General features: G+C 45.0%; 1 protein-coding gene across 1 annotated transcript in view; it reads left to right on the top strand.

Moving 5' to 3' along the window:
• Positions 1 to 1,752: 1,752 nt before the first annotated feature.
• LOC308594447 (uncharacterized protein) overlaps positions 1,753 to 19,750 on the top strand; it is a gene marked incomplete at its 3' end in the record, with an annotated part of 43,928 nt that continues 25,930 nt past the window's right edge. The window contains exon 1 of the mRNA XM_081207518.1: positions 1,753 to 1,788. The remainder of the gene's footprint in view (positions 1,789 to 19,750) is intronic.

The following is a 19,750-nucleotide window of genomic DNA, read 5'->3' as shown; positions in this document are numbered from 1 at the left end:
TGATCTCTTGCTTGGACTACTGCAATGTGCTCTATGTGGGGCTACCTTTGAAGGTGACCCAGAAACTACAACTAATCCAGAATGCGGCAGCTAGACTGGTGACTGGGAGCGCCCGCCGAGACCACATAACACCGGTCTTGAAAGACCTACATTGGCTCCCAGTACGTTTCTGAGCACAATTCAAAGTGTTGGTGCTGACCTTTAAAGCCCTAAATGGCCTTGGCCCAGTATACCTGAAGGAGCGTCTCCACCCCCATCATTCTGCCCGGACGCTGAGGTCCAGCACCGAGGGCCTTTGGGTGGTTCCCTCGCTGCTAGAAGCCAAGTTACAGGGAACCAGGCAGAGGGCCTTCTTGGTAGTGGTGCCCGCCCTGTGGAATGCCCTCCCACCAGATGCCAAAGAGAAGAACAACTACCAGACTTTTAGAAGACATCTGAAGGCAGCCCTGTTTAGGGAAGCTTTAAATGTTTGATGCATTACTGTATTTTAATATTTTGTTGGAAGCTGCCCAGAGTGGCTGGGGAAGCCCAGCCAGATGGGCGGGGTATAAATAAATTATTATTATTATTATTATTATTATTATTATTATTATTATTATTATTATTATTATTATTATTATTATCTGACTACTGTTTCAAGGCTGGTTGACGGCTCACCATTGACTTTATTTCTATCTGAACATATGTATAGAGTAGCTAGGTGTTGCTTGGTTTTTGAAGCAAGTTTCTGATGTGGCTGCAGGGAAAGATTTCTGCTGGCAGAGTTTAGGTCTCCAGGCTCCTAGAGAAGGAGGTAGCACCCAAGAACTGTCAGGGCTGGGCTGAGGGCAGCAGCCTGAGCTGAGGTAGGAGTCAGGAGGAACTTGAGGACAAATCCAGTACAGTGGAGCCTTGGGTTATGTTGCCTCCAGCTTACATCACCCTCAGCTTGAGACTGGGGCAAACCCAGAAGTACCGGAATGGGTTACTTCTGGGTTTGTGCCATTCGTGCATGCGCAGAAGCGACGCTTTGGGTTGCATCATTTTTGGGTTGTGGCAGGGCCTCTGGAACAGATCCCCGCCGTAACCCGAGGTTCCACTGTAGTTAGGACCACAGAGAAAATTGGGGCAAAGAACCAGGAGACAGGATCAAGATGTTCTTACAGATACTCAACAGGAACTCATGAGGCAAGACAGCTTGAATTTCAGAACCTTGGATAGCTCCAAGTGAACAACTCTCGAGCACTGCTTGAGCTCCATGTACTCCGGTGGTGTCCAAACTTTTTTCAAAGAGGGCCAGATTTGATGAAGTGAAGGACCGTGAGGGCCAACCAAAGTTGCTGAGGTTTTTTTTAGGATTTTACCCCAGGAAATAAACTGCCATGGGGGCCGGATTAAACTGACCAGCGGGCCGAATTAGGGCCCCAAAACGGACTTTGGACATGCCTAATGTACTCTCTGTGGCCAGCTCCCTGACATGAAGGTGAGTGCTTGACATGTGCTCTGTAGCTTCTCACTTGGTGCACTCCCTCCACCATTGAGCAGGTGAAGAGCAGGGGGCACTTTGTTCCTCAAGCAAATTGGGCACATGGATCTGTGCAGGTCCATGAGCATCAGTTCAGTGTTAGGAACCCAGGTCAGTCATCCATCTGGCACCATAGCAAACTTGACTGGCTCATCCTCCTCTACCTCTGAGTCTTGATAATGACATAAAGAGAGCTAGATGGTGGAAGGGAGATAACTAAATTGGAATGGCAGGTGAAGTTATTTGAATATAATTCCTCATAGCAATCCCACCTGATCACTACAGTTGGCTACCCTGACACCACCCAATTTCAGCCTCGATCAACCCCAGTTTGGTTCCTACCACTCACAAAAGACCAGCATACCCCCTGTGGAACAACATTTACCCAGGTGGAACAACATTTACCCAGATTCCAAAGGTCCCTCAGCTGGACTCCTGGCAAACAGAGGCTTGTTCTGCCACTGCTGTATCTTTCGGCAGCAATTAAACTGAAGGCAATGCTGATGTACCCATAAGTAAGCAATCCTACTGGACTGTGATCATTCCCTCTGGCATTTCCAGCAGAATGAATAAAGCAGAAGGCAAGCTTCAAATCTGATTTGGAGATTAATTTCCAACTGTATTGTTGATAAGGTTGTAAGAGGATAGTTTCCTAGGGGCATATGAATGTGTTATGTGAAAGCCCAGATGGGAAGGCTACAAAGAAAACATGATACCTGAGCCTCCTCATCTCTTTTGTAATAACTGTTGTTAATACACAGCAGCATATGGGAATCTTGTAGCACAATCAATTGCATGATATTCAAGATTCAGCATTGTTGGCCTCTCTGTATTCATTCTGCTATTTCTTTGCAGGAATTTCTTCCGGTAGCACTCTAAGTACAGTGGTGCCTCAGGTTACATACGCTTCAGGTTACATACGCTTCAGGTTACAGACTCCGCGAACACAGAAATATTACCTCGGGTTAAGAACTTTGCTTCAGGATGAGAACAGAAATCGTGCTCTGGCAGTGCGGCAGCAGCAGGAGGCCCCATTAGCTAAAGTGGTGCTTCAGGTTAAGAACAGTTTCAGGTTAAGCATGGACCTCCGGAATGAATTAAGTACTTAACCCGAGGTACCACTGTAACAACAACCTAGAGTTCGCCTCTCTTGAAACATTCAGCAAGCATGTTGACGTATCAGCTTCATTCAAGGTCAAAATGGCAAGAAGCAGAAGCAATTTTTTATCTAGCCATAATGCCAAGCCTGGATTTTCAATGAATATTGGATAATTTTGTGTGGACACAAGTTATAAACCCAGCACTGGGAATGCAGTGAGTTCACAGTAAACAAGAGTGTAAACACAGTCATAGCTGAATATACTGCACGGGAATTGGCAGTAGTAGCTCATGCCTCAATAATCTATTAGTGCACAAAAATCCTTTGCAAAGCTCTGCCCATGTATATACACTCCGTTGGCTGTAACCCAGATAAAGCCACTTTGAATACCACATTGTCGCCTGCTACTCACGAACGCCGAACCACAAAAACATCGGCAGAAGTTGTGTCTATAGTAAACTGCTTTTAAAAAAAAATTCAAAAAAATGTAAGGTAAAGAAAAGAAAGATTAAACAGTACAACATCTAAATCAATTTGCAACCTAAGTAACTACACACTGAGACTAGAGGGGGGAAACTCTCCAACAATCACGTATGTAATAATAGAACCAATTTGTTCTACCAAGCTGTCAGGTAGTTAGTGGACAATTCATGTTAAATTAGAGAACAGAGACCCTGCAGTGAGACATTTTATAAGAAGTTTTACTTACCCATATATTCCCAAAGTACTAATATGCATAACCATATATGTCTGCAGCACATTGCTTGGGGGTAGTCATTATGCTGTCTGTTTCTTTTTAGAACTGTTTCATTGCCAACTATAATAGCTGTTCTGTAAATGCCAACGATTCCCTCCCATCCCCCACAATGTCTTATATTTCGTAAATATCTTGAACTCGAGCACACTTGGCTTAACAGAAGCTTTATAACTCCCCCCTCCAGAATTGAAAGGCCATAAATGCACACTTTCCCGGTGACTGACACTTTTGTAACAGCTCTGTCGCTCACCAGGTAGTTAATTCTGATTAGCTAAGTCAAGGCGCTCGCAAATTCATCTGTTTTCGCTTCCCTTGGCTCCTGCTCATATGCGTTCTGAAGAATTCTTGATGCTGCCTTTTCTTTAATGCCAGTAAATTGTCCGTTTTCAGCCAAGCCAAGTGTCATTCAGGGCCAGCCTACCCGTTAGGCAGGTTGAGGAAACTCATCGCAGGCAGCAGATTTTTGTTAAAACAGGGGTGGATAGCAGTTCCGCCGCTACCTGGAGAAGTCCGGCGTCATGGACAGCCTCACCAAAGTCCTGGTGGCCTTATACGAAGAACCGGAGAAACCCAGCTGTGCCTAGGACTTTATGAAACATCATTTAGGAGCTACTGCTCCAGAAAATCCTGAAGTGGAAGCCCTTCTGTAGCCTTTCATACCTTTCCCATTGGTTGGGTGTGTGTTGCTCCCGAGAGGGGAGGAAGGAGTCAAGAGACACCGAGGTTTGGTTCAGAGAAAGAGTCTTTATTTCTGCTCTCCGGAGCAGCAGAAAGGCACTGTGTGAATCGGTTCACAGCAAGCACAAAAGAAAGAGAAATTGCACACAGTATATATCCTCTCCAAGCCCCCTCTCCCCCTTCCCCAGGAATCCAGCCTCGTGAGCCTGTACACGTAAGTTGACATCCTAGAGCATCCTTGAGCATGAACAGATATCCCTGTTCCTGTGTGTTTATCTTGGGTCAAGAAGGTCACCCAGCTATAGGGTACTCCTGGCGCCATCTCTGGGAGAGGGGGGCTGACAGGCCTGACAGGCAAGGTCTGTGGTCAGGACCAACAAGATAAGACACAGATCTTCCATCCCGTCTCCACTCGGAACTGACAAGGCCATCCGTCATTAAGCCTTCATGGATTGATAAGGGAGATGGCTATGTTTGTACAGCTGGGTTCAGTGCTTATACACTGGCTCAAGTTAATGGACTTTAGCTAATGGATCCTTGCAGGGGGGATTTGGGAGTTATTGGGGCCTGATTTGGGTAGCTCTGTGCAAGCAGGTTTCAGACTTGGTTAACCTGTTCCTTCACTTCACTTGGAAGTGGCAGAGATGAAAGAGAAGTACGAAGCCATGTTGGAAGAAAATGAGAAACGAAAAGCAAAGCTCGCTCAGTATGAACCACCTCAAGAAGAGAAGCGTGGGGAATAAGACCCTTTTGTATTACGTGAATAAAAGATCCTGAAGCAAACACACACACAAAGGTTTAAACAGGGGTGGATAACTTTTTATGCCCCAAGCGATGACCCAGAGAATCAGGCAGAGGCTGTCGAACAGCCTAGATATGAGGATTTAACAGAAGCAGGAACAGAAATGGCGCAGGCAACCGACACTTCATTAGACAGCGTAGGTGACCTGCCTTCCTCTCAAACGAGGAGGTTTTTAAGGATACGAGAGCAGCATGTGCAGAGAAAATTGTCCAAGAGAAGACTCCGTAGGAGCAGGTGTTGCTGGGAAAGAGGGAAGGAGGAGCAGTCAGAGGGAGCAACTCATCTTGTCTGTTATCGCAGAGACTGAATAAATCTTACTTAAAAACTTTCTTGTTTCCTCCCGGCTCCTTGAATCGCTAGGGAGGGGAGGGATTCCTCAGGCCTGACATCACCCATGCATGAAAGAATTGCAAAATGTTAATTACCTTATTTCAATTATTTTTATTTTTCCCAGAGGGCCAATTTATATTTTTCTTCAGCAGGTACCAACATACCTTGGGCAGTCTTTGATTACATCAATGCTTAAGATATGTTTCCTGCATACAGGGACAGCTCTGTCTGTCAGCAGTGCAGTAGAAAGAGAATGTTGCTGCAAGGCAAAAATGGTTTAAACAAGCAAACAAATATGCTTTAATTCTCCTCTTCCTCCTCCATGTCTCACATACAGTATCTTGTAGTATTTCAAATCTTGTAGGGAACTGAACCTGCATTCTCCACCTCACATCCCCATCATAAAAACATAACAAGATCCCTGATGGATGAAACAAAGGGTGCATTTAGATCAGTATCCTATTTCCAACTTTAGCCAGCCTGATTCTTCACAGCTGTGGGTTCCATATATTACTATGTGTAAAACAGGACTTCCTTCTGTTCATTTCGAACTTGCTCTAGGCCACTTTTATTGGGTAATCCTGAGTTCTGTTATTTTGAAACTGGGGAATAAATCCCCTCATGATTCTCCTCCATACCATATGTAATTTTCTGGACTTATTTTTGGTCATCTTTTTTTCACTAAAAAGGAAAGCTCCACATTTTAGCCCTTTCCCCCCATAAAGTATATCCTTCTCAGATCCTTTGATCTTATTACTTTTCCCCCTGAAACTTTTCCAGTGCCACCATTTTTGAGATGATGTACATGGTTATTCCAAATACAGCCTTCACGTATATTTATTAATAATTTTCCACAAACAGACTTCAGAGTAATGGATGTCAGCACCTAGAAGGACACCGAGAGACCCTTTAAAGTTGTTAGGTAAAGGTAAAGGGACCCCTGACCATTAGGTCCAGTCGTGGCCGACTCTGGGGTTGCGGCACTCATCTTGCTTTACTGGCCGAGGGAGCCAGCGTACAGCTTCCGGGTCATGTGGCCAGCATGACTAAGCCGCTTCTGGCAAACCAGAGCAGCACACGGAAACGCCTTTTACCTTCCCGCCAGAGCGGTACCTATTTATCTACTTGCACTTTGACATGCTTTCGAACTGCTAGCTGGGCAGGAGCTGGAACCAAGCAACAGAAGCTCACCCCGTTGTGGGGATTTGAATCGCCGACCTTCTAATCGGGAAGTCCTAGGCTCTGTGGTTTAACCCACAGCACCACCCGTGTCCGATGTCAAATCCCCAGTTATTCATGGAGGTCATTGGATGATTTTGAGCTAATCACCATGTCTCAGACTAACCTACCTCTCAGAGTTGCTGTGTTGCTAACATGCATGCCACCCAGAGCTCCGTGGAAGAAAAGCAGGATAAAATGTGATAAAGTATTCTTAATAAATAACTCAGACGGGTTCTGTTGTAAAACACATCCTCATTTCAAAATGTACGAAATGTTCACGCCTCACCAACTGCGTCTTCTTTGATCCAATTTGGACCTTTGTATCTGGATGGCTTACAACTAATTGATGAAGGGTGACAGGTATTAGGTAAGCTGTCACTTATTTTCCACCAAAGAAGATTATAAAGATGGGCATAGTAATATGGTTGTCAGTCATTTTGTCATCTTAAATGTGACTGTTGCTGACAGGCTCATAAACAGCCCAGACTGGAATCCATGTTAGAATGTCAAAATGCAAATTAGTATGCTAAGAAGGGCTCTGTTTCTTATTCAGGTCTTCTGGACTTTAACCAGCCATTGCAGCTACAAAAATTTCTTCCATCAATCACCACAATCTTAGTTTTTCAGCAGCTGGGCTAAAGTCATATCCCAGCAATCTTCCTATGTAGGTTCTAAGACCGATATTAATTGGAACAGCATACTTGCTGTCAATCAAATATCCGTCGAAAGATATTTGAAACTGTTTGAGGCAAGGCTCTTTTAAAAATCCAAATTACAATGTTTGCACTGAACACCTAAGGCATCTGGGAAAAAGGCTTGTCTCAAAAAATCTCACCAGAATCTGAGGAGGTAAAGAACTAGAATAGGATATGAAGAGAGCTTCACACAGGGGTTGTTCCTCAAATTACAGTAAAGGTAAAGGGACCCCTGACCATTAGGTCCAGTCGTGGCCGACTCTGGGGTTGCAGCGCTCATCTCACTCTATTGGCCGAGGGAGCCGGTGTACAGCTTCTGGGTCATGTGGCCAGCATGACTAAGCCGCTTCTGGCGAACCAGAGCAGTGCACGGAAACGCCGTTTACCTTCCCGCCAGAGCGGTACCTATTCATCTACTTGCACTTTGACGTGCTTTCGAACTGCTAAGTTGGCAGGAGCAGGGACCGAGCAACGGGAGCTCACCCCGTCGCAGGGATTCGAACCACTGACCTTCTGATCGGCAAATCCTAGGCTCTGTGGTTTAACCCACAGCACCACCCGTAGGCTCTGCCAAAAGAACTTGATTATGGTACTTGTTGGTATAGCCTTTTTCGCTCAAGACTTGGGGTTATCACTGAGTTTGCCTGCTGGTCTTAGAAATCTCCATAGCATTTCTTATTTTGTCCTTTGCCTAAAATTCCCCTCCTTGTCCCCAAATGTGCTTACTGTAACATCCACCAGCTAATATCAATAAATGAGTGGTTTGGACATTCTGATTCCTGTCCTCACATAAACCAGTTCAGTGATGATGATTTATTGAATTTACATACTGCCTATACCCGGGGGTCTCAGAGCGGTCCATGGAAAAGTTCACAACATATATAATCAGAATAAAAACAACAACCCAATAACACCCCCCCCCCAGAAAAGAGCCACATTTTAAAAGGGTATAGGATGTCAAACAGATCAACCAAAGGCCTGGTTAAAAAGGAATGTTTTTGCCTGGCGCCTAAAGGTGTGTAATGAAGGCGCCCGGCAAACTTCCCTGGGGAGAGCATTCCACAGATGGGGAGCCACTGCAGAGAAGGCCCCGTTCTCGTGTTGCCACCCTCCAGACCTCTCAAGGAGGAGGCACACGAAGGAGGGCCTCAGAAGATGATCTCAGTCATATGGTTCATATGGAAAGAGGCGGTCCTTGAGTTACTGCAGTCCTGAGCCATTTAAGGCTTTAGAATGATGGCATGGAAAACAACAGCAATGGGAATCTACTATCTTTGACTGGTGTTGAGATACTGAGGAGGCCTCTTGTAATCATGCCCTGCACTTTTACTTGAACAGAAACCCCAAACTCAACCAGTGTTGGGTGAAATTTGGAGTTACATCACCAAGAACAATGTTCCCATTGGCACCAGTGGGAAGTTCCCACCCCCCTTAAGCTATCTGATCACTGGGATCAATTTTTCGTTCTGATCACATTGGGAAGGGAAGAGATAAACCTCCCCTCCATGCATAATGCATTTCCAATAGGAATCGCCCCTCTGTAAAATACATGTGCAATGTGTAGTCGGGGCCTGATTTATGAGTCCAGTGGTATATTCTTGAAGAAACATTCCTATGTTATCAATTTCAGCAACAGCCAATTTTTTAGTGCATATGCACCCCACAAGTACAACTTTCTTCACCCGTGTGTGTCATGAACCAGGACGCACCCTTCTTTGACCAGCCAGTCTTGTTTGCAAACCAAGGAGACAGCAGGCATGAAGAAACCAAAAGCAGAAGCACCACATTGTTCATCAGAGAACCTAGTGTGCTGCAGCTCCTACCAGTCTCATTTTCTGTCCTTGCCGTTTACCAGGAACTGGTGCATTCTGAATGCTTAGTAATTCCAACCGCCCAGACCACGTGGGTGCAGGGGGGAAATGCAACAGTTTTAATTATGGACATATTACAATTTCAATGTCTCGCACTCAGAGATGATTATACATCCTTCTTGACTCGAAGGATGGACAACATAATTAGAAGTTTTGCTGGTGTCACTAGCCATACACATGGCTTCATGTAGAACCATAGAGTTGGAAGAGACCCAGAAAGTCATCGAGTCCAATGCCCTGCAATGCAAGAATCTCAACACGCAGTCCTCCATCAAATTTGCTTAGCTTGGCAAATGCGCTAGCAGTTTTATTGCTGCACCGCTACATTGGGCCATAGCAGGGCTGTTGCTTGAATGCAACTTGAATGCTTCCACCATCTTTCTGCTTCATCATAGCCACGGCTGCTATGGTTGCCAGCACAATGGGTTTTTTACTGACAAGATCTCTATGGCAACAGCAGAAGCAATGAAATGAGGGAAGGGCAGGAATATCCAAACTGTTCCCTAGGGAGTCACCTTCATGTGATGACACTTTAGAGAGAAACTGTGATGGCCTGGGATTCAGACTTGGAGGCTGAACCTGAGGGATCCCAGCCTGCACAGGATTCCCCGCCTCCAGAACCAGCTGAGCTGGGGCTGGGGCTTCAGCCTGAAGGGTTCTCACCTGTGCTGGATCCTCAGGTGCAGGCATCAGCTGAGTCTGCTCTGGCTCCTAAGGTGATGGAGGACCCATTGCCTGCAGGTGCTCCACTCTCAGCCCCGTCAGAGGAAGTTGAGGTTGCCTCTGGGTCCAGTAACCCTCCAGCCTCTCCTGAGCTACAGAGGCTCAGGGCAGAGAGGCAGAGGGAACTATGTTCCTGCAGGAGGAGTGCTTGCCTCCAGACCAGGAGAGGCGAGTCACCAGAGGATCGGGGCCACCCTATGCCTCAGGGCAGATAAAAGCCGGCCAGCCCCAATCCCAAGTTGTGGGAGCAACATTGTTGGTTGCTAGTTCCTGCCTGAACCCTGTCCTGCTTTTCTGCCAGAGCTCCTGACCCGCCCTGGCTCCCTTCTTGCATGCCTGTTCCTGACTTCACCCGACTCCCTGCCCTGCACCCAGCTTCAGTTCCTACGGACTGCCTCCATGTGCACCTTGGACCTTGGACCGGACTTGGACCTCACCTCTCTGGTAACCCACGGGACCAGCACAGAAACTTGAATGTCCACACTATTGTTCCAGATCCAAATACAACTGATGGAGGCAATTCTCACATGGTTCTCAAGCAAACCCAACCTTCACATTCCAACCTTAACATACTTTCCACAAACATACTGTTACTTGTTCTCCAACATTCTGGATTGGAAGACGCTGTCTAGGATTTAGGGAAGTGCAACTGGTGCCATCACACTGTGTGCTGAGCCGAGGGGGTGCTGCAGGGCACCACAACTGTGATCTTGTGAATTGAACAGAATGGAAGGCAAGGTGTGTATGGGAGTGAATTTTGGTCTTGCACAAGGCGCCTCTGAAATTTGAAATACCAAAGTCTGCTCCTGCCAGGACTAACTAGCTTGTCCCTCCTGAAATTCCTGTGCGGAAGTCCATTGCAGTGGTACCTCGGTTTACGTACTTAATCCGTTCCTGAAGTCCATTCTTAAACCAAATCCGTTCTTAAACTGAGGCCCGCTTTCCCTAATGAGGCCTCTCACTGCCAATGCCCTTCCACTATTCAGCTTCCGTTCATAGACCAAGGTAAATTTTGCAAACCGGAACACTACTTCCGGTTTTGCGGCGCTCATAAACCAAATAGTTTGTAAACAGTCCTTTAGTGTGGTTTAACTTAATATGTAAAAGTTATTTATTATTTTATATTAAAATGGCAATTAATTTAAGCAAAACCTTTCTATAATTCCCAAAAAGTAAATGTCAGAATCGCAGGTTTGCTCTCTCCACCTTAAATGTGTACTAAGGTGTTAAAATTCTTCATGTTTGTGTATGTGTGTGGCAGTTCGGATTATTTTCCTAAACAAAACCAGCAGTGTTCACACCTCCTAATTGGACCGGTGTTTAACAATTTTGAAATATTCACATCAGCACGTTCGAAGCCATGTGTAATGAAAACATGTTGCTATAGCTGTCCTGTCTTTAATACCCTAAATAGATCTTGTTCGCTAAATTCTTGTCAAATGGTGTCTAATTGTGAAGAGTATATTTTTAACATAGGCACAGCTTTGTACAGAACATTTCTGCATGAACTGTCCAGACTTCTACGTGAATATTGATCACAGCCTCAACATAACCTGCCTGACAGCCTTCTGAAGGACCAGTGGCGTAGCGTGGGTTGTCAGCACCCGGGGCAAGGCAAGTAATTTGCGCCCCCTAACCCGTGGATTTGCGCCCCCTAACCCGTGGATTTGCGCCCCCTAACCCTAACCCCCATATGTTGCGCCCGGTGCGGCCGGCCCCCCCTGCACCCCCCATGCTGCGCCACTGTGAAGGACCCTGTGGATCCTGCAGGTTTAGTTGCGTGGCGAGTTCCCCCCTCCCACCAGTAGAAATAAAGACACCGGACAACATTATTTAGGTTAATGATCGAAAATTGGCCACAACTTTATTGGTTACAGGTGATGAGCGGTATTGGCTTAGGCATTGGTCCTAATCAACTATCCGGCTTCAGTCTGTCTGTCTGAGAGGCCAGGAAGGGTTAACACCAGCAGGGGAAGCCCTGCTGATGCACATCAACTAGGCACTCCCCCAGGGTCACCGCTCGGGGGTGTGCCTTGGGCCCTGGCCTCCATAGGCTTCGGACGGGGCCACGCCCCCCAGAGTCCTTTACCGGACTACCCTTCATTCCAAGATCTTTCTGGACCCCAGCTGATCGGAGGCAAAAGAGGACGCTCCTCTGCCATGCTTGCCCTTAAATGGGGCAAGCCACCCCCCCTGAGCCAGCCGATTGGCTGGCCAGGGAATGACGCGGCAGAGGATTCTCCGGGTCGCGCGGGGCTGGGAGTCTGCCACCGCGTGAATGTTGGGTGCGGGAAGCCCGCAACACCACCTCCTCCCTAGGTCGGAAGTGGCTCTATCCCCGCATCCTCTTTGAACCAGTTTCTAAACGTTCTCTACCCTGTTTCTGAAGCAACATTCACACTTATGAACCAGTGTGTCAACAGGCCTATGCCAGGTACCCCACCCCCAACACCACACAGCAGCTTGCCCTGTACCCTGACTAATAATAATAATAATAATAATAATAATAATAATAATAATAATAATATTTTTTATTGATACCCCACTCATCTGGCTGGGTTTCCCCAGCCACTCTGGGCAGCTTCCAACAAAATATTAAGAATAAATTAAAACATCAGTCATTAAAAACTTCCCTAAACAGGGCTGCCTTCAGATGTCTTCTAAAAGTCATGATCCACATATCGGTGAGAACTTTGGCAGCAACGGACATTTTGTTTGTATGAAAGACTTTACATTCTTCCATGCAAACTGGAAGCCTGGTTCAAGCTGTGAGCATCTGTTAGAAATTCTGCTGAGCCACCCCCTGACCCTGAATCTTCCCAGGAGCAGGAGGACAGTATAGATTTGAAACAGCGGTTTGCAGAAGGTCATAGTTCAGAAGGTAGAAGCTGGGAAATACTGGATGGGGAACAGCTAGCAGAAGAAACACTAGAAGAGAGAGAGAGTTCACAGATTCACAGTCTCTGGATAGCATTCACTCCCCGTCTCCAAAGTCACGGAGAGCTCAGAAAGTATTAGAACAGAAAGTGCAGAGGCTACAAACTCAGATTACAAGATGTAGGAATGATGTAGATTAATAGGGATGGAGCGGGGGAATGATCCTTAACTAGGAACACCACCATTTCTAGGGGACGTGCTTTTTGTTCTCACACTGTGGTTATTAAAGATTCTAACTGGTAAGACGTTCCTTTTGTTTGATCTTTTGTTTACTACCACAGGGCACAGGGGAGGAAGCTGATTCCCCAAAGCCTGAGAGCATCACTCCTGAAGAGGGCTTTTTACAATATTTGACAATGGGTTAGCTAACCTGTGACCCTCAGATGTTATTGGACTCCAATTTCTGTCAGTGCCAGCCAGCATGGTTGTAATCAGAGATGGTGGGAAATGTAGGCCAACAACATTGGGGGGGGGTGTCACAGGTTAGCCAGCCCCATTTTAGGAATATGCCTACAGAGATCATAACTTGGAGCCAAATGTTCATCAGTTTTTTAGGGTACATCGTACTTCCCGGAGGCAGAAATATTTCCAAATAAATCACTATACTGTGTACCATTATCTTCCCTTTATTTCCATGACCTTTGGCAAAATTCTTTGGCAAAATTCTGCCCCCATTGTCTTCTTCCCAGAGTAATCACAGCTAACCAGGGATCACACCCTGAAATTGACAACATTACAATGTTATGTAACCACTCAGATTTAGCTGCATAACGACATCACAGAGGGCTTACAAAATCAGGTTAGAGTGAAGGCAAAGCATCCTGGACAGGTCACATGGGCAATCCTAGCCAATGAGGGATTATGGATTGGACAAATGAAGTCATTGAAGGCAAACCGGGACTCATCCATCAATTCTACTCGGGAAAACTGCTTTGCAAAAAAATGCGTATGTTAGGACAAATTTGCAGGAAAAATGCTAATGAATTTTCGCAATGACTTTCGAAAATTGATGTGGAAATGTGAACTGGAAAAGAAGAGAAAAGAAGGGGGAAATCGAAAGTGGCAGACTCACTCACCCCTAGTCAGGAAGGTTGGGGCTGCCTCAGGACAGAGTGAGAATGGTGGGGCAGTGCCCCATTTGCCCCAATGTTCCCCAGAATGGAGATCTACAGGAATTCTTCTTGACTCGCAGGCTCTGGTAACAGCACAGCTCATGTTCCTCTCTTCTCCTTTAAGTCATTCTGTCAATTCAATGTTATCTGCACAATCCTCTTGCCCACTGGTTTCCATTGTTGAAAGTAAAAGCTCATCTGGATGCACGAAGGAACAAATATCCCCTGCTACCCTTTGTTTGAATCCTGATCTGTAGACTCTCAACCTTGCTAAATTCTTTGTGAAGCTGAATACTCTTGGCAAAAGAATGGGGCTCGAACAAAATTGTTCCCGTCTTCAAAAGAGTGCCAAATTGGACTCAGAAACGCTTTGATTAGATTGGATAAATGTTGTTAATAGAAAAAGAGTTGGAGCTTTAAAAAGATCACATGAGTGCGTGCTTCAGCCAATGCCTCTCCAATGCTTAATAGCTACTTGGGCACTGAGTCTAAATGGTAGCTGGTGTCTAGTTGGTGTCTATTGAATTTCTAATTGATGAAATATTGTAAATTAACTATCAGAGCTTACCTGCTAAATGCACTTATATGGATTTCCCAGTATAGTTGGCACTGTACTGGGGGCGAAAGTTGGTATGATTAAGTACCATTAAAAGCAGCCTAATAGAAATTATAACCCAGTTTATGTTCCGTCTGGGACAAACCGAAAGTGTTAAGTGACCACAAAGTGACTATGACCATGGTGTTGGGGGCAGGGCGAAAAGTTAACAGCCTTGCCTTTTTATTTAAATGGAAGGAAACTGCTTTGTCTCTCTTGACTGGCATGAAGTCAAAAACGCACTGTCACTCTCAGAATTCTCTGCAATGTTCAGAGGAAAGGGGGCCTGTAATTTCATACCATGTAGCTGGAGCAGGTGGTCCCAATTTATGGAATCACATGTGTGTGTGTTTTTTTTTTGTTTTTTGTTTTGACAAAGTAATAATAAAAAATAAATAAGAATAAAAATGTGCACCCCACCACCGAGACCATTCCATTGTAACTATCCAACCTCCCAAAATTTCAACACCTCTTGCGATGGTTTGACCCCTTTCTGTTTTAACGGTACCAATTCTAGAAACACCCCCCATATCTCCTCAGAATCATTTCTTCTGCATATTCCCCATCCTACCTTAATGGCACATGTTAATTTATTAATAGCTATATCCCACACCTCTTTATAGAGGGACGCGGGTGGTGCTGTGGGTTAAACCACAGAGCCTAGGACTTGCCGATCAGAAGGTCGGCGGTTCAAATCCCTGCGACGGGGTGAGCTCCCGTTGCTCGGTCCCTGCTCCTGCCAACCTAGCAGTTCGAAAGCACGTCAAAGTGCAAGTAGATAAATAGGTACTGCTCCGGTGAGAAGGTCAATGGCGTTTCCGTGTGCTGCTCTGGTTCGCCAGAAGCAGCTTAGTCATGCTGGCCACATGACCCGGAAGCTGTACGCCGGCTCCCTCGGCCAATAAAGCGAGATCAGCGCCATAACCCCAGAGTCGGTCACAACTGGACCTAATGGTCAGGGGTCCCTTTACCTTTACCTTTTACACCTCTTTATATCATTCTTCCATTTGATATTCTGCTTGCCCCTTCCACTTCCTAGCTATCATAATGCGTGCAGCTGTCAATAATTTTGTGAGCAAGTCCTTCATAGCCTGTGAACCCTCCACCCCATCGTAAATTGATAATAATGGTACCTCTGGACTTTCGGTCAGCGTTACCCCAGTGATTTCTGTTATCTCCTTAAACACCCTTTGCCAGAAAAATTGTACATATTTACACCCCCACCACATGTGAACATAATTACCTGTTTCCTGGCACCCCCTCCAACATAACACCGGATAGTCCTTGTTCATTTGATTTAATCTGACTGGCGTTAAATACCATCTCCAAACTAATTTATAATAATCTTCTTTTATTCGTATAAACAGCATTTTCAACGTACGTTTCTCCCATAATTTCCCCACACCTCTTTTAATTGATCTTCTTGATCCTCCATTTCTATGGAATCACATTTGTGTACACCTATTTCCTCGGCTTAAGGAGCTGGCACACACCTCAGATTGTGGTCTGTAATGCCTTTCCCAGGATTTCACAAAGAAAATGCTCAAGAATGTGCTTTTACTCAGAGGCCATTAACTTTTTATCTAATAGTCTTTGAACGAGGCTGGCGAACAGTCCCGTATTGATCAAAGCAGCTTCTACTAACACAGTGGTGTTTGTTAATTCTCCTTTTCTGTAACTGAAAATGATTCAGTCTGACACCAGGCAGCATTTACGCTTGTGTTTTGTGAACTGGGGCAGGAATTGTTTGACAGTTCCTTATATCTGCCTCTCTATTTTTATTTTTATTTAATCCTATGATTATAAGATGTGACTGCGGGCATGCGATATACATTTCACAGGCTGTTTGCCAGGAGCGCTGTTACAAGACACTCACCTCTTTTTAAAACAAAACAAAACAAAAAAACCCCATGCCCTCTGCAACAAGGACAATGCGAGCAAGATTTGTTTGCTATTTTTAAATTGTTACTAAGATCTGCCTTTCTAGGTAGCTTTCCAGGACTATAATTTATCTTTATGCAATCCTACGTCACTTTACCTAGGAGAAAGCACCACAGGACTTCTGAGTAGACATGGCTAAGCTTGCACTGTTAGCTGTCCTTTGCCTTTTGCATTGTTGTGCTGATGAACTAGCAGTTTTGTTTTGTCTGCAGTGGTACCTCTGTTTATGAACTTAATCTGTTCCGGAAGTCTGTTCTTAAACCAAAGCCGTTCTTAAACTGAGGAGCGCTTTCCCTAATGAGGCCGTGCTTAAACTGAGGTAAAAGGTAAAGGTACCCCTGCCCGAAGGCCAGTCGTGTTTGACTCTAGGGTTGTGCGCCCATCTCACTTAAGAGGCTGGGGGCCAGCGCTGTCCGGAGACACTTCCGGGTCACGTGGCCAGCGTGACGAAGCTGGTCTGGTGAGCCTGCACCAGCGCAGCACACGGAACGCCGTTTACCTTCCTGCTATAAAGCGGTACCTATTTATCTACTTGCACTTTAAGGGTGCTTTCGAACTGCTAGGTGGGCAGGAGCTGGGACCGCAGACGGGAGCTCACCCCGCCGCAGGGATTCGAACCGCCGACCATGCGATCGGCAAGCCCTAGGCGCTGAGGATTTACCCACAGCGCCACCTGCGTCCCTAAACTGAGGTTGTTGTTGTTTAGTCGTTTAGTCGTGTCCGACTCTTCGTGACCCCATGGACCAGAGCACGCCAGGCACTCCTGTCCTCCACTGCCTCTCGCAGTTTGATCTTTTTTTTATATAATATTTTTTATTGCATTTTTTTCAGATGATAATACAAGGTCAAGATACAAAGAAATAAGAGAAAATAGAAAAGAAAAAGAAGAAAAGTTCATCATTTCAAAACTTTTTTCCATATTCTACTGGACTTCCCCACATCTCCCGCACCGTGCATTCTTAACAATAAAAATTTCAGCAAATTATAACCTTGTTTCGTGCATTCTTTTATACTTTCAGAAAATTATATTTTAAGTTAAATTTCTTATTATCAATTTACTCTAAAAAACAAATATAATGTTATTTTGAACATTAGTCCTTTCATTAATATAACTTAATTTCATATACCATCAAATCTCGTTGCTGGAGCTAACCTTTCCAAATCATGTGAATTCTTATAATTCATATAACTTATTAAATTTTTGTAAATAGTCTCTAAATTTTTTCCAGTCCTCCTCCATTGCTTCTTCTCCCAAATCTCGGATCCTGGCAGTCATCTCGGCCAATTCCATATAGTCCATCAATTGCGTCTGCCACTCTTCCAGTGTGGGTAGATCTTGAGTCTTCCAGTGCTTTGCGATGAGTATTCTTGCTGCTGTTGTTGCATACATAAAAAACGTTATGTCCTTCTTTAACACTTTCTGGCCGACAATGCCCAAGAGGAAGGCCTCTGGTTTCTTGGGGAAGGTATACTTAAATACCTTTTTTAGCTCATTATAGATCATTTCCCAGAAGGCCTTCACCCTTGGACAGGTCCACCAGAGGTGAAAGAATGTCCCTTCAGCCTCTTTACATTTCCAACATTTGTTATCAGACAAATGGTATATCTTAGCAAGCTTGACTGGGGTCATGTACCACCTGTATATCATTTTCATAATGTTTTCTTTCAGGGCATTACATGCCGTAAATTTCATACCGGTGGTCCATAACCTTTCCCAGTCTTCAAACATGATGTTGTACCCAATGTCTTGAGCCCATTTTATCATGGCTGATTTAACTGTCTCATCCTGAGTATTCCATTTAAGCAGCAAGTTATACATTCTCGATAATACCTTAGTCTTTGGTTCTAACAGTTCTGTCTCTAGTTTCGATTTTTCCACCTGGAATCCTGTTTTTTTATCCAACTTAAAAACCTCCTGAATTTGAGCATAATGAAACCAATCTTGCACCTTATTCTTTAGTTTTTCATAGCTCTGTAGCCTCCAATTGTCACCAATTTTTTCTATTATTTCCCCATATTTCAGCCAGCCGGCCTCCATATTGGGTTTTTTTCGTGCCTTGGCCTCCACTGGTGATAACCACCTCGGGGTCTTGCCTTCTAATAAGTCTTTGTATTTCATCCAGACCATAAATATTGCTTTTCTAACAATATGATTTTTGAACATTTTGTGAGTCTTTACCTTGTCATGCCTCTCGCAGTTTGATCAAACTCATGCTGGTAGCTTCAAGAACACCATCCAACCATCTCATTCTCTGTCGTCCCCTTCTCCTTGTGCCCTCCATCTTTCCCAACATCAGGGTCTTTTCCAGGGAGTCTTCTCTTCTCATGAGGTGGCCAAAGTATTGGAGCCTCAGCTTCACGATCTGTCCTTCCAGTGAGCGCTCAGGGCTGATTTCCTTCAGAATGGAGAGGTTTGATCTCCTTGCAGTCCATGGGACTCTCAAGAGTCTCCTCCAGTACCATAATTCAAAAGCATCAATTCTTCGGCGATCAGCCTTCTTTATGGTCCAGCTCTCACTTCCATACATCACTACTGGGAAAACCATGGCTTTTACTATACGGACCTTTGTTGGCAAGGTGATGTCTCTGCTTTTTAAGATGTTGTCTAGGTTTGCCATCGCCTTTCTCCCAAGGAGCAGGCGTCTTTTAATTTCGTGACTGCTGTCACCATCTGCACTGATCATGGAGCCCAAGAAAGTAAAATCTCTCACTGCCTCCATTTCTTCCCCTTCTATTTGCCAGGAGGTGATGGGCCCAGTGGCCATGATCTTCATTTTTTTGATGTTGAGCTTCAGACCATATTTTGCACTCTCCTCTTTCACCCTCATTAAAAGGTTCTTTAATTCCTCTTCACTTTCTGCCATCAAGGTTGTGTCCTCTGCATATCTGAGGTTGTTGATATTTCTTCCGGCAATCTTAATTCCGGCTTGGGATTCATCCAGCCCAGCCTTTCGCATGATGAATTCTGCATATAAGTTAAATAAGCAGGGAGACAATATACAGCCTTGCCGTACTCCTTTCCCAATTTTGAACCAATCAGTTGTTCCATATCCAGTTCTAACTGTAGCTTCTTGTCCCACATAGAGATTTCTCAGGAGACAGATGAGGTGATCAGGCACTCCCATTTCTTTAAGAGCTTGCCATAGTTTGCTGTGGTCAACACAGTCAAAGGCTTTTGCATAGTCAATGAAGCAGAAGTAGATGTCTTTCTGGAACTCTCTAGCTTTCTCCATAATCCAGCGCATGTTTGCAATTTGGTCTCTGGTTCCTCTGCCTCTTCTAAATCCAGCTTGCACTTCTGGGAGTTCTCGGTCCACATACTGCTTGAGCCTTCCTTGTAGAATTTTAAGCATAACCTTGCTAGCATGTGAAATGAGTGAAATTGTGCGGTAGTTGGAGCATTCTTTGGCACTGCCTTTCTTTGGAATTGGGATGTAGACTGATCTTCTCCAATCCTCTGGCCACTGCTGAGTTTTCCAAACTTG

Source organism: Podarcis bocagei, assembly GCF_964188305.1.
Source record: "Podarcis bocagei genome assembly, chromosome: 9".
Lineage (NCBI taxonomy): Eukaryota > Metazoa > Chordata > Lepidosauria > Squamata > Lacertidae > Podarcis > Podarcis bocagei.
This window is presented reverse-complemented; position numbering and strand designations above follow the sequence as displayed.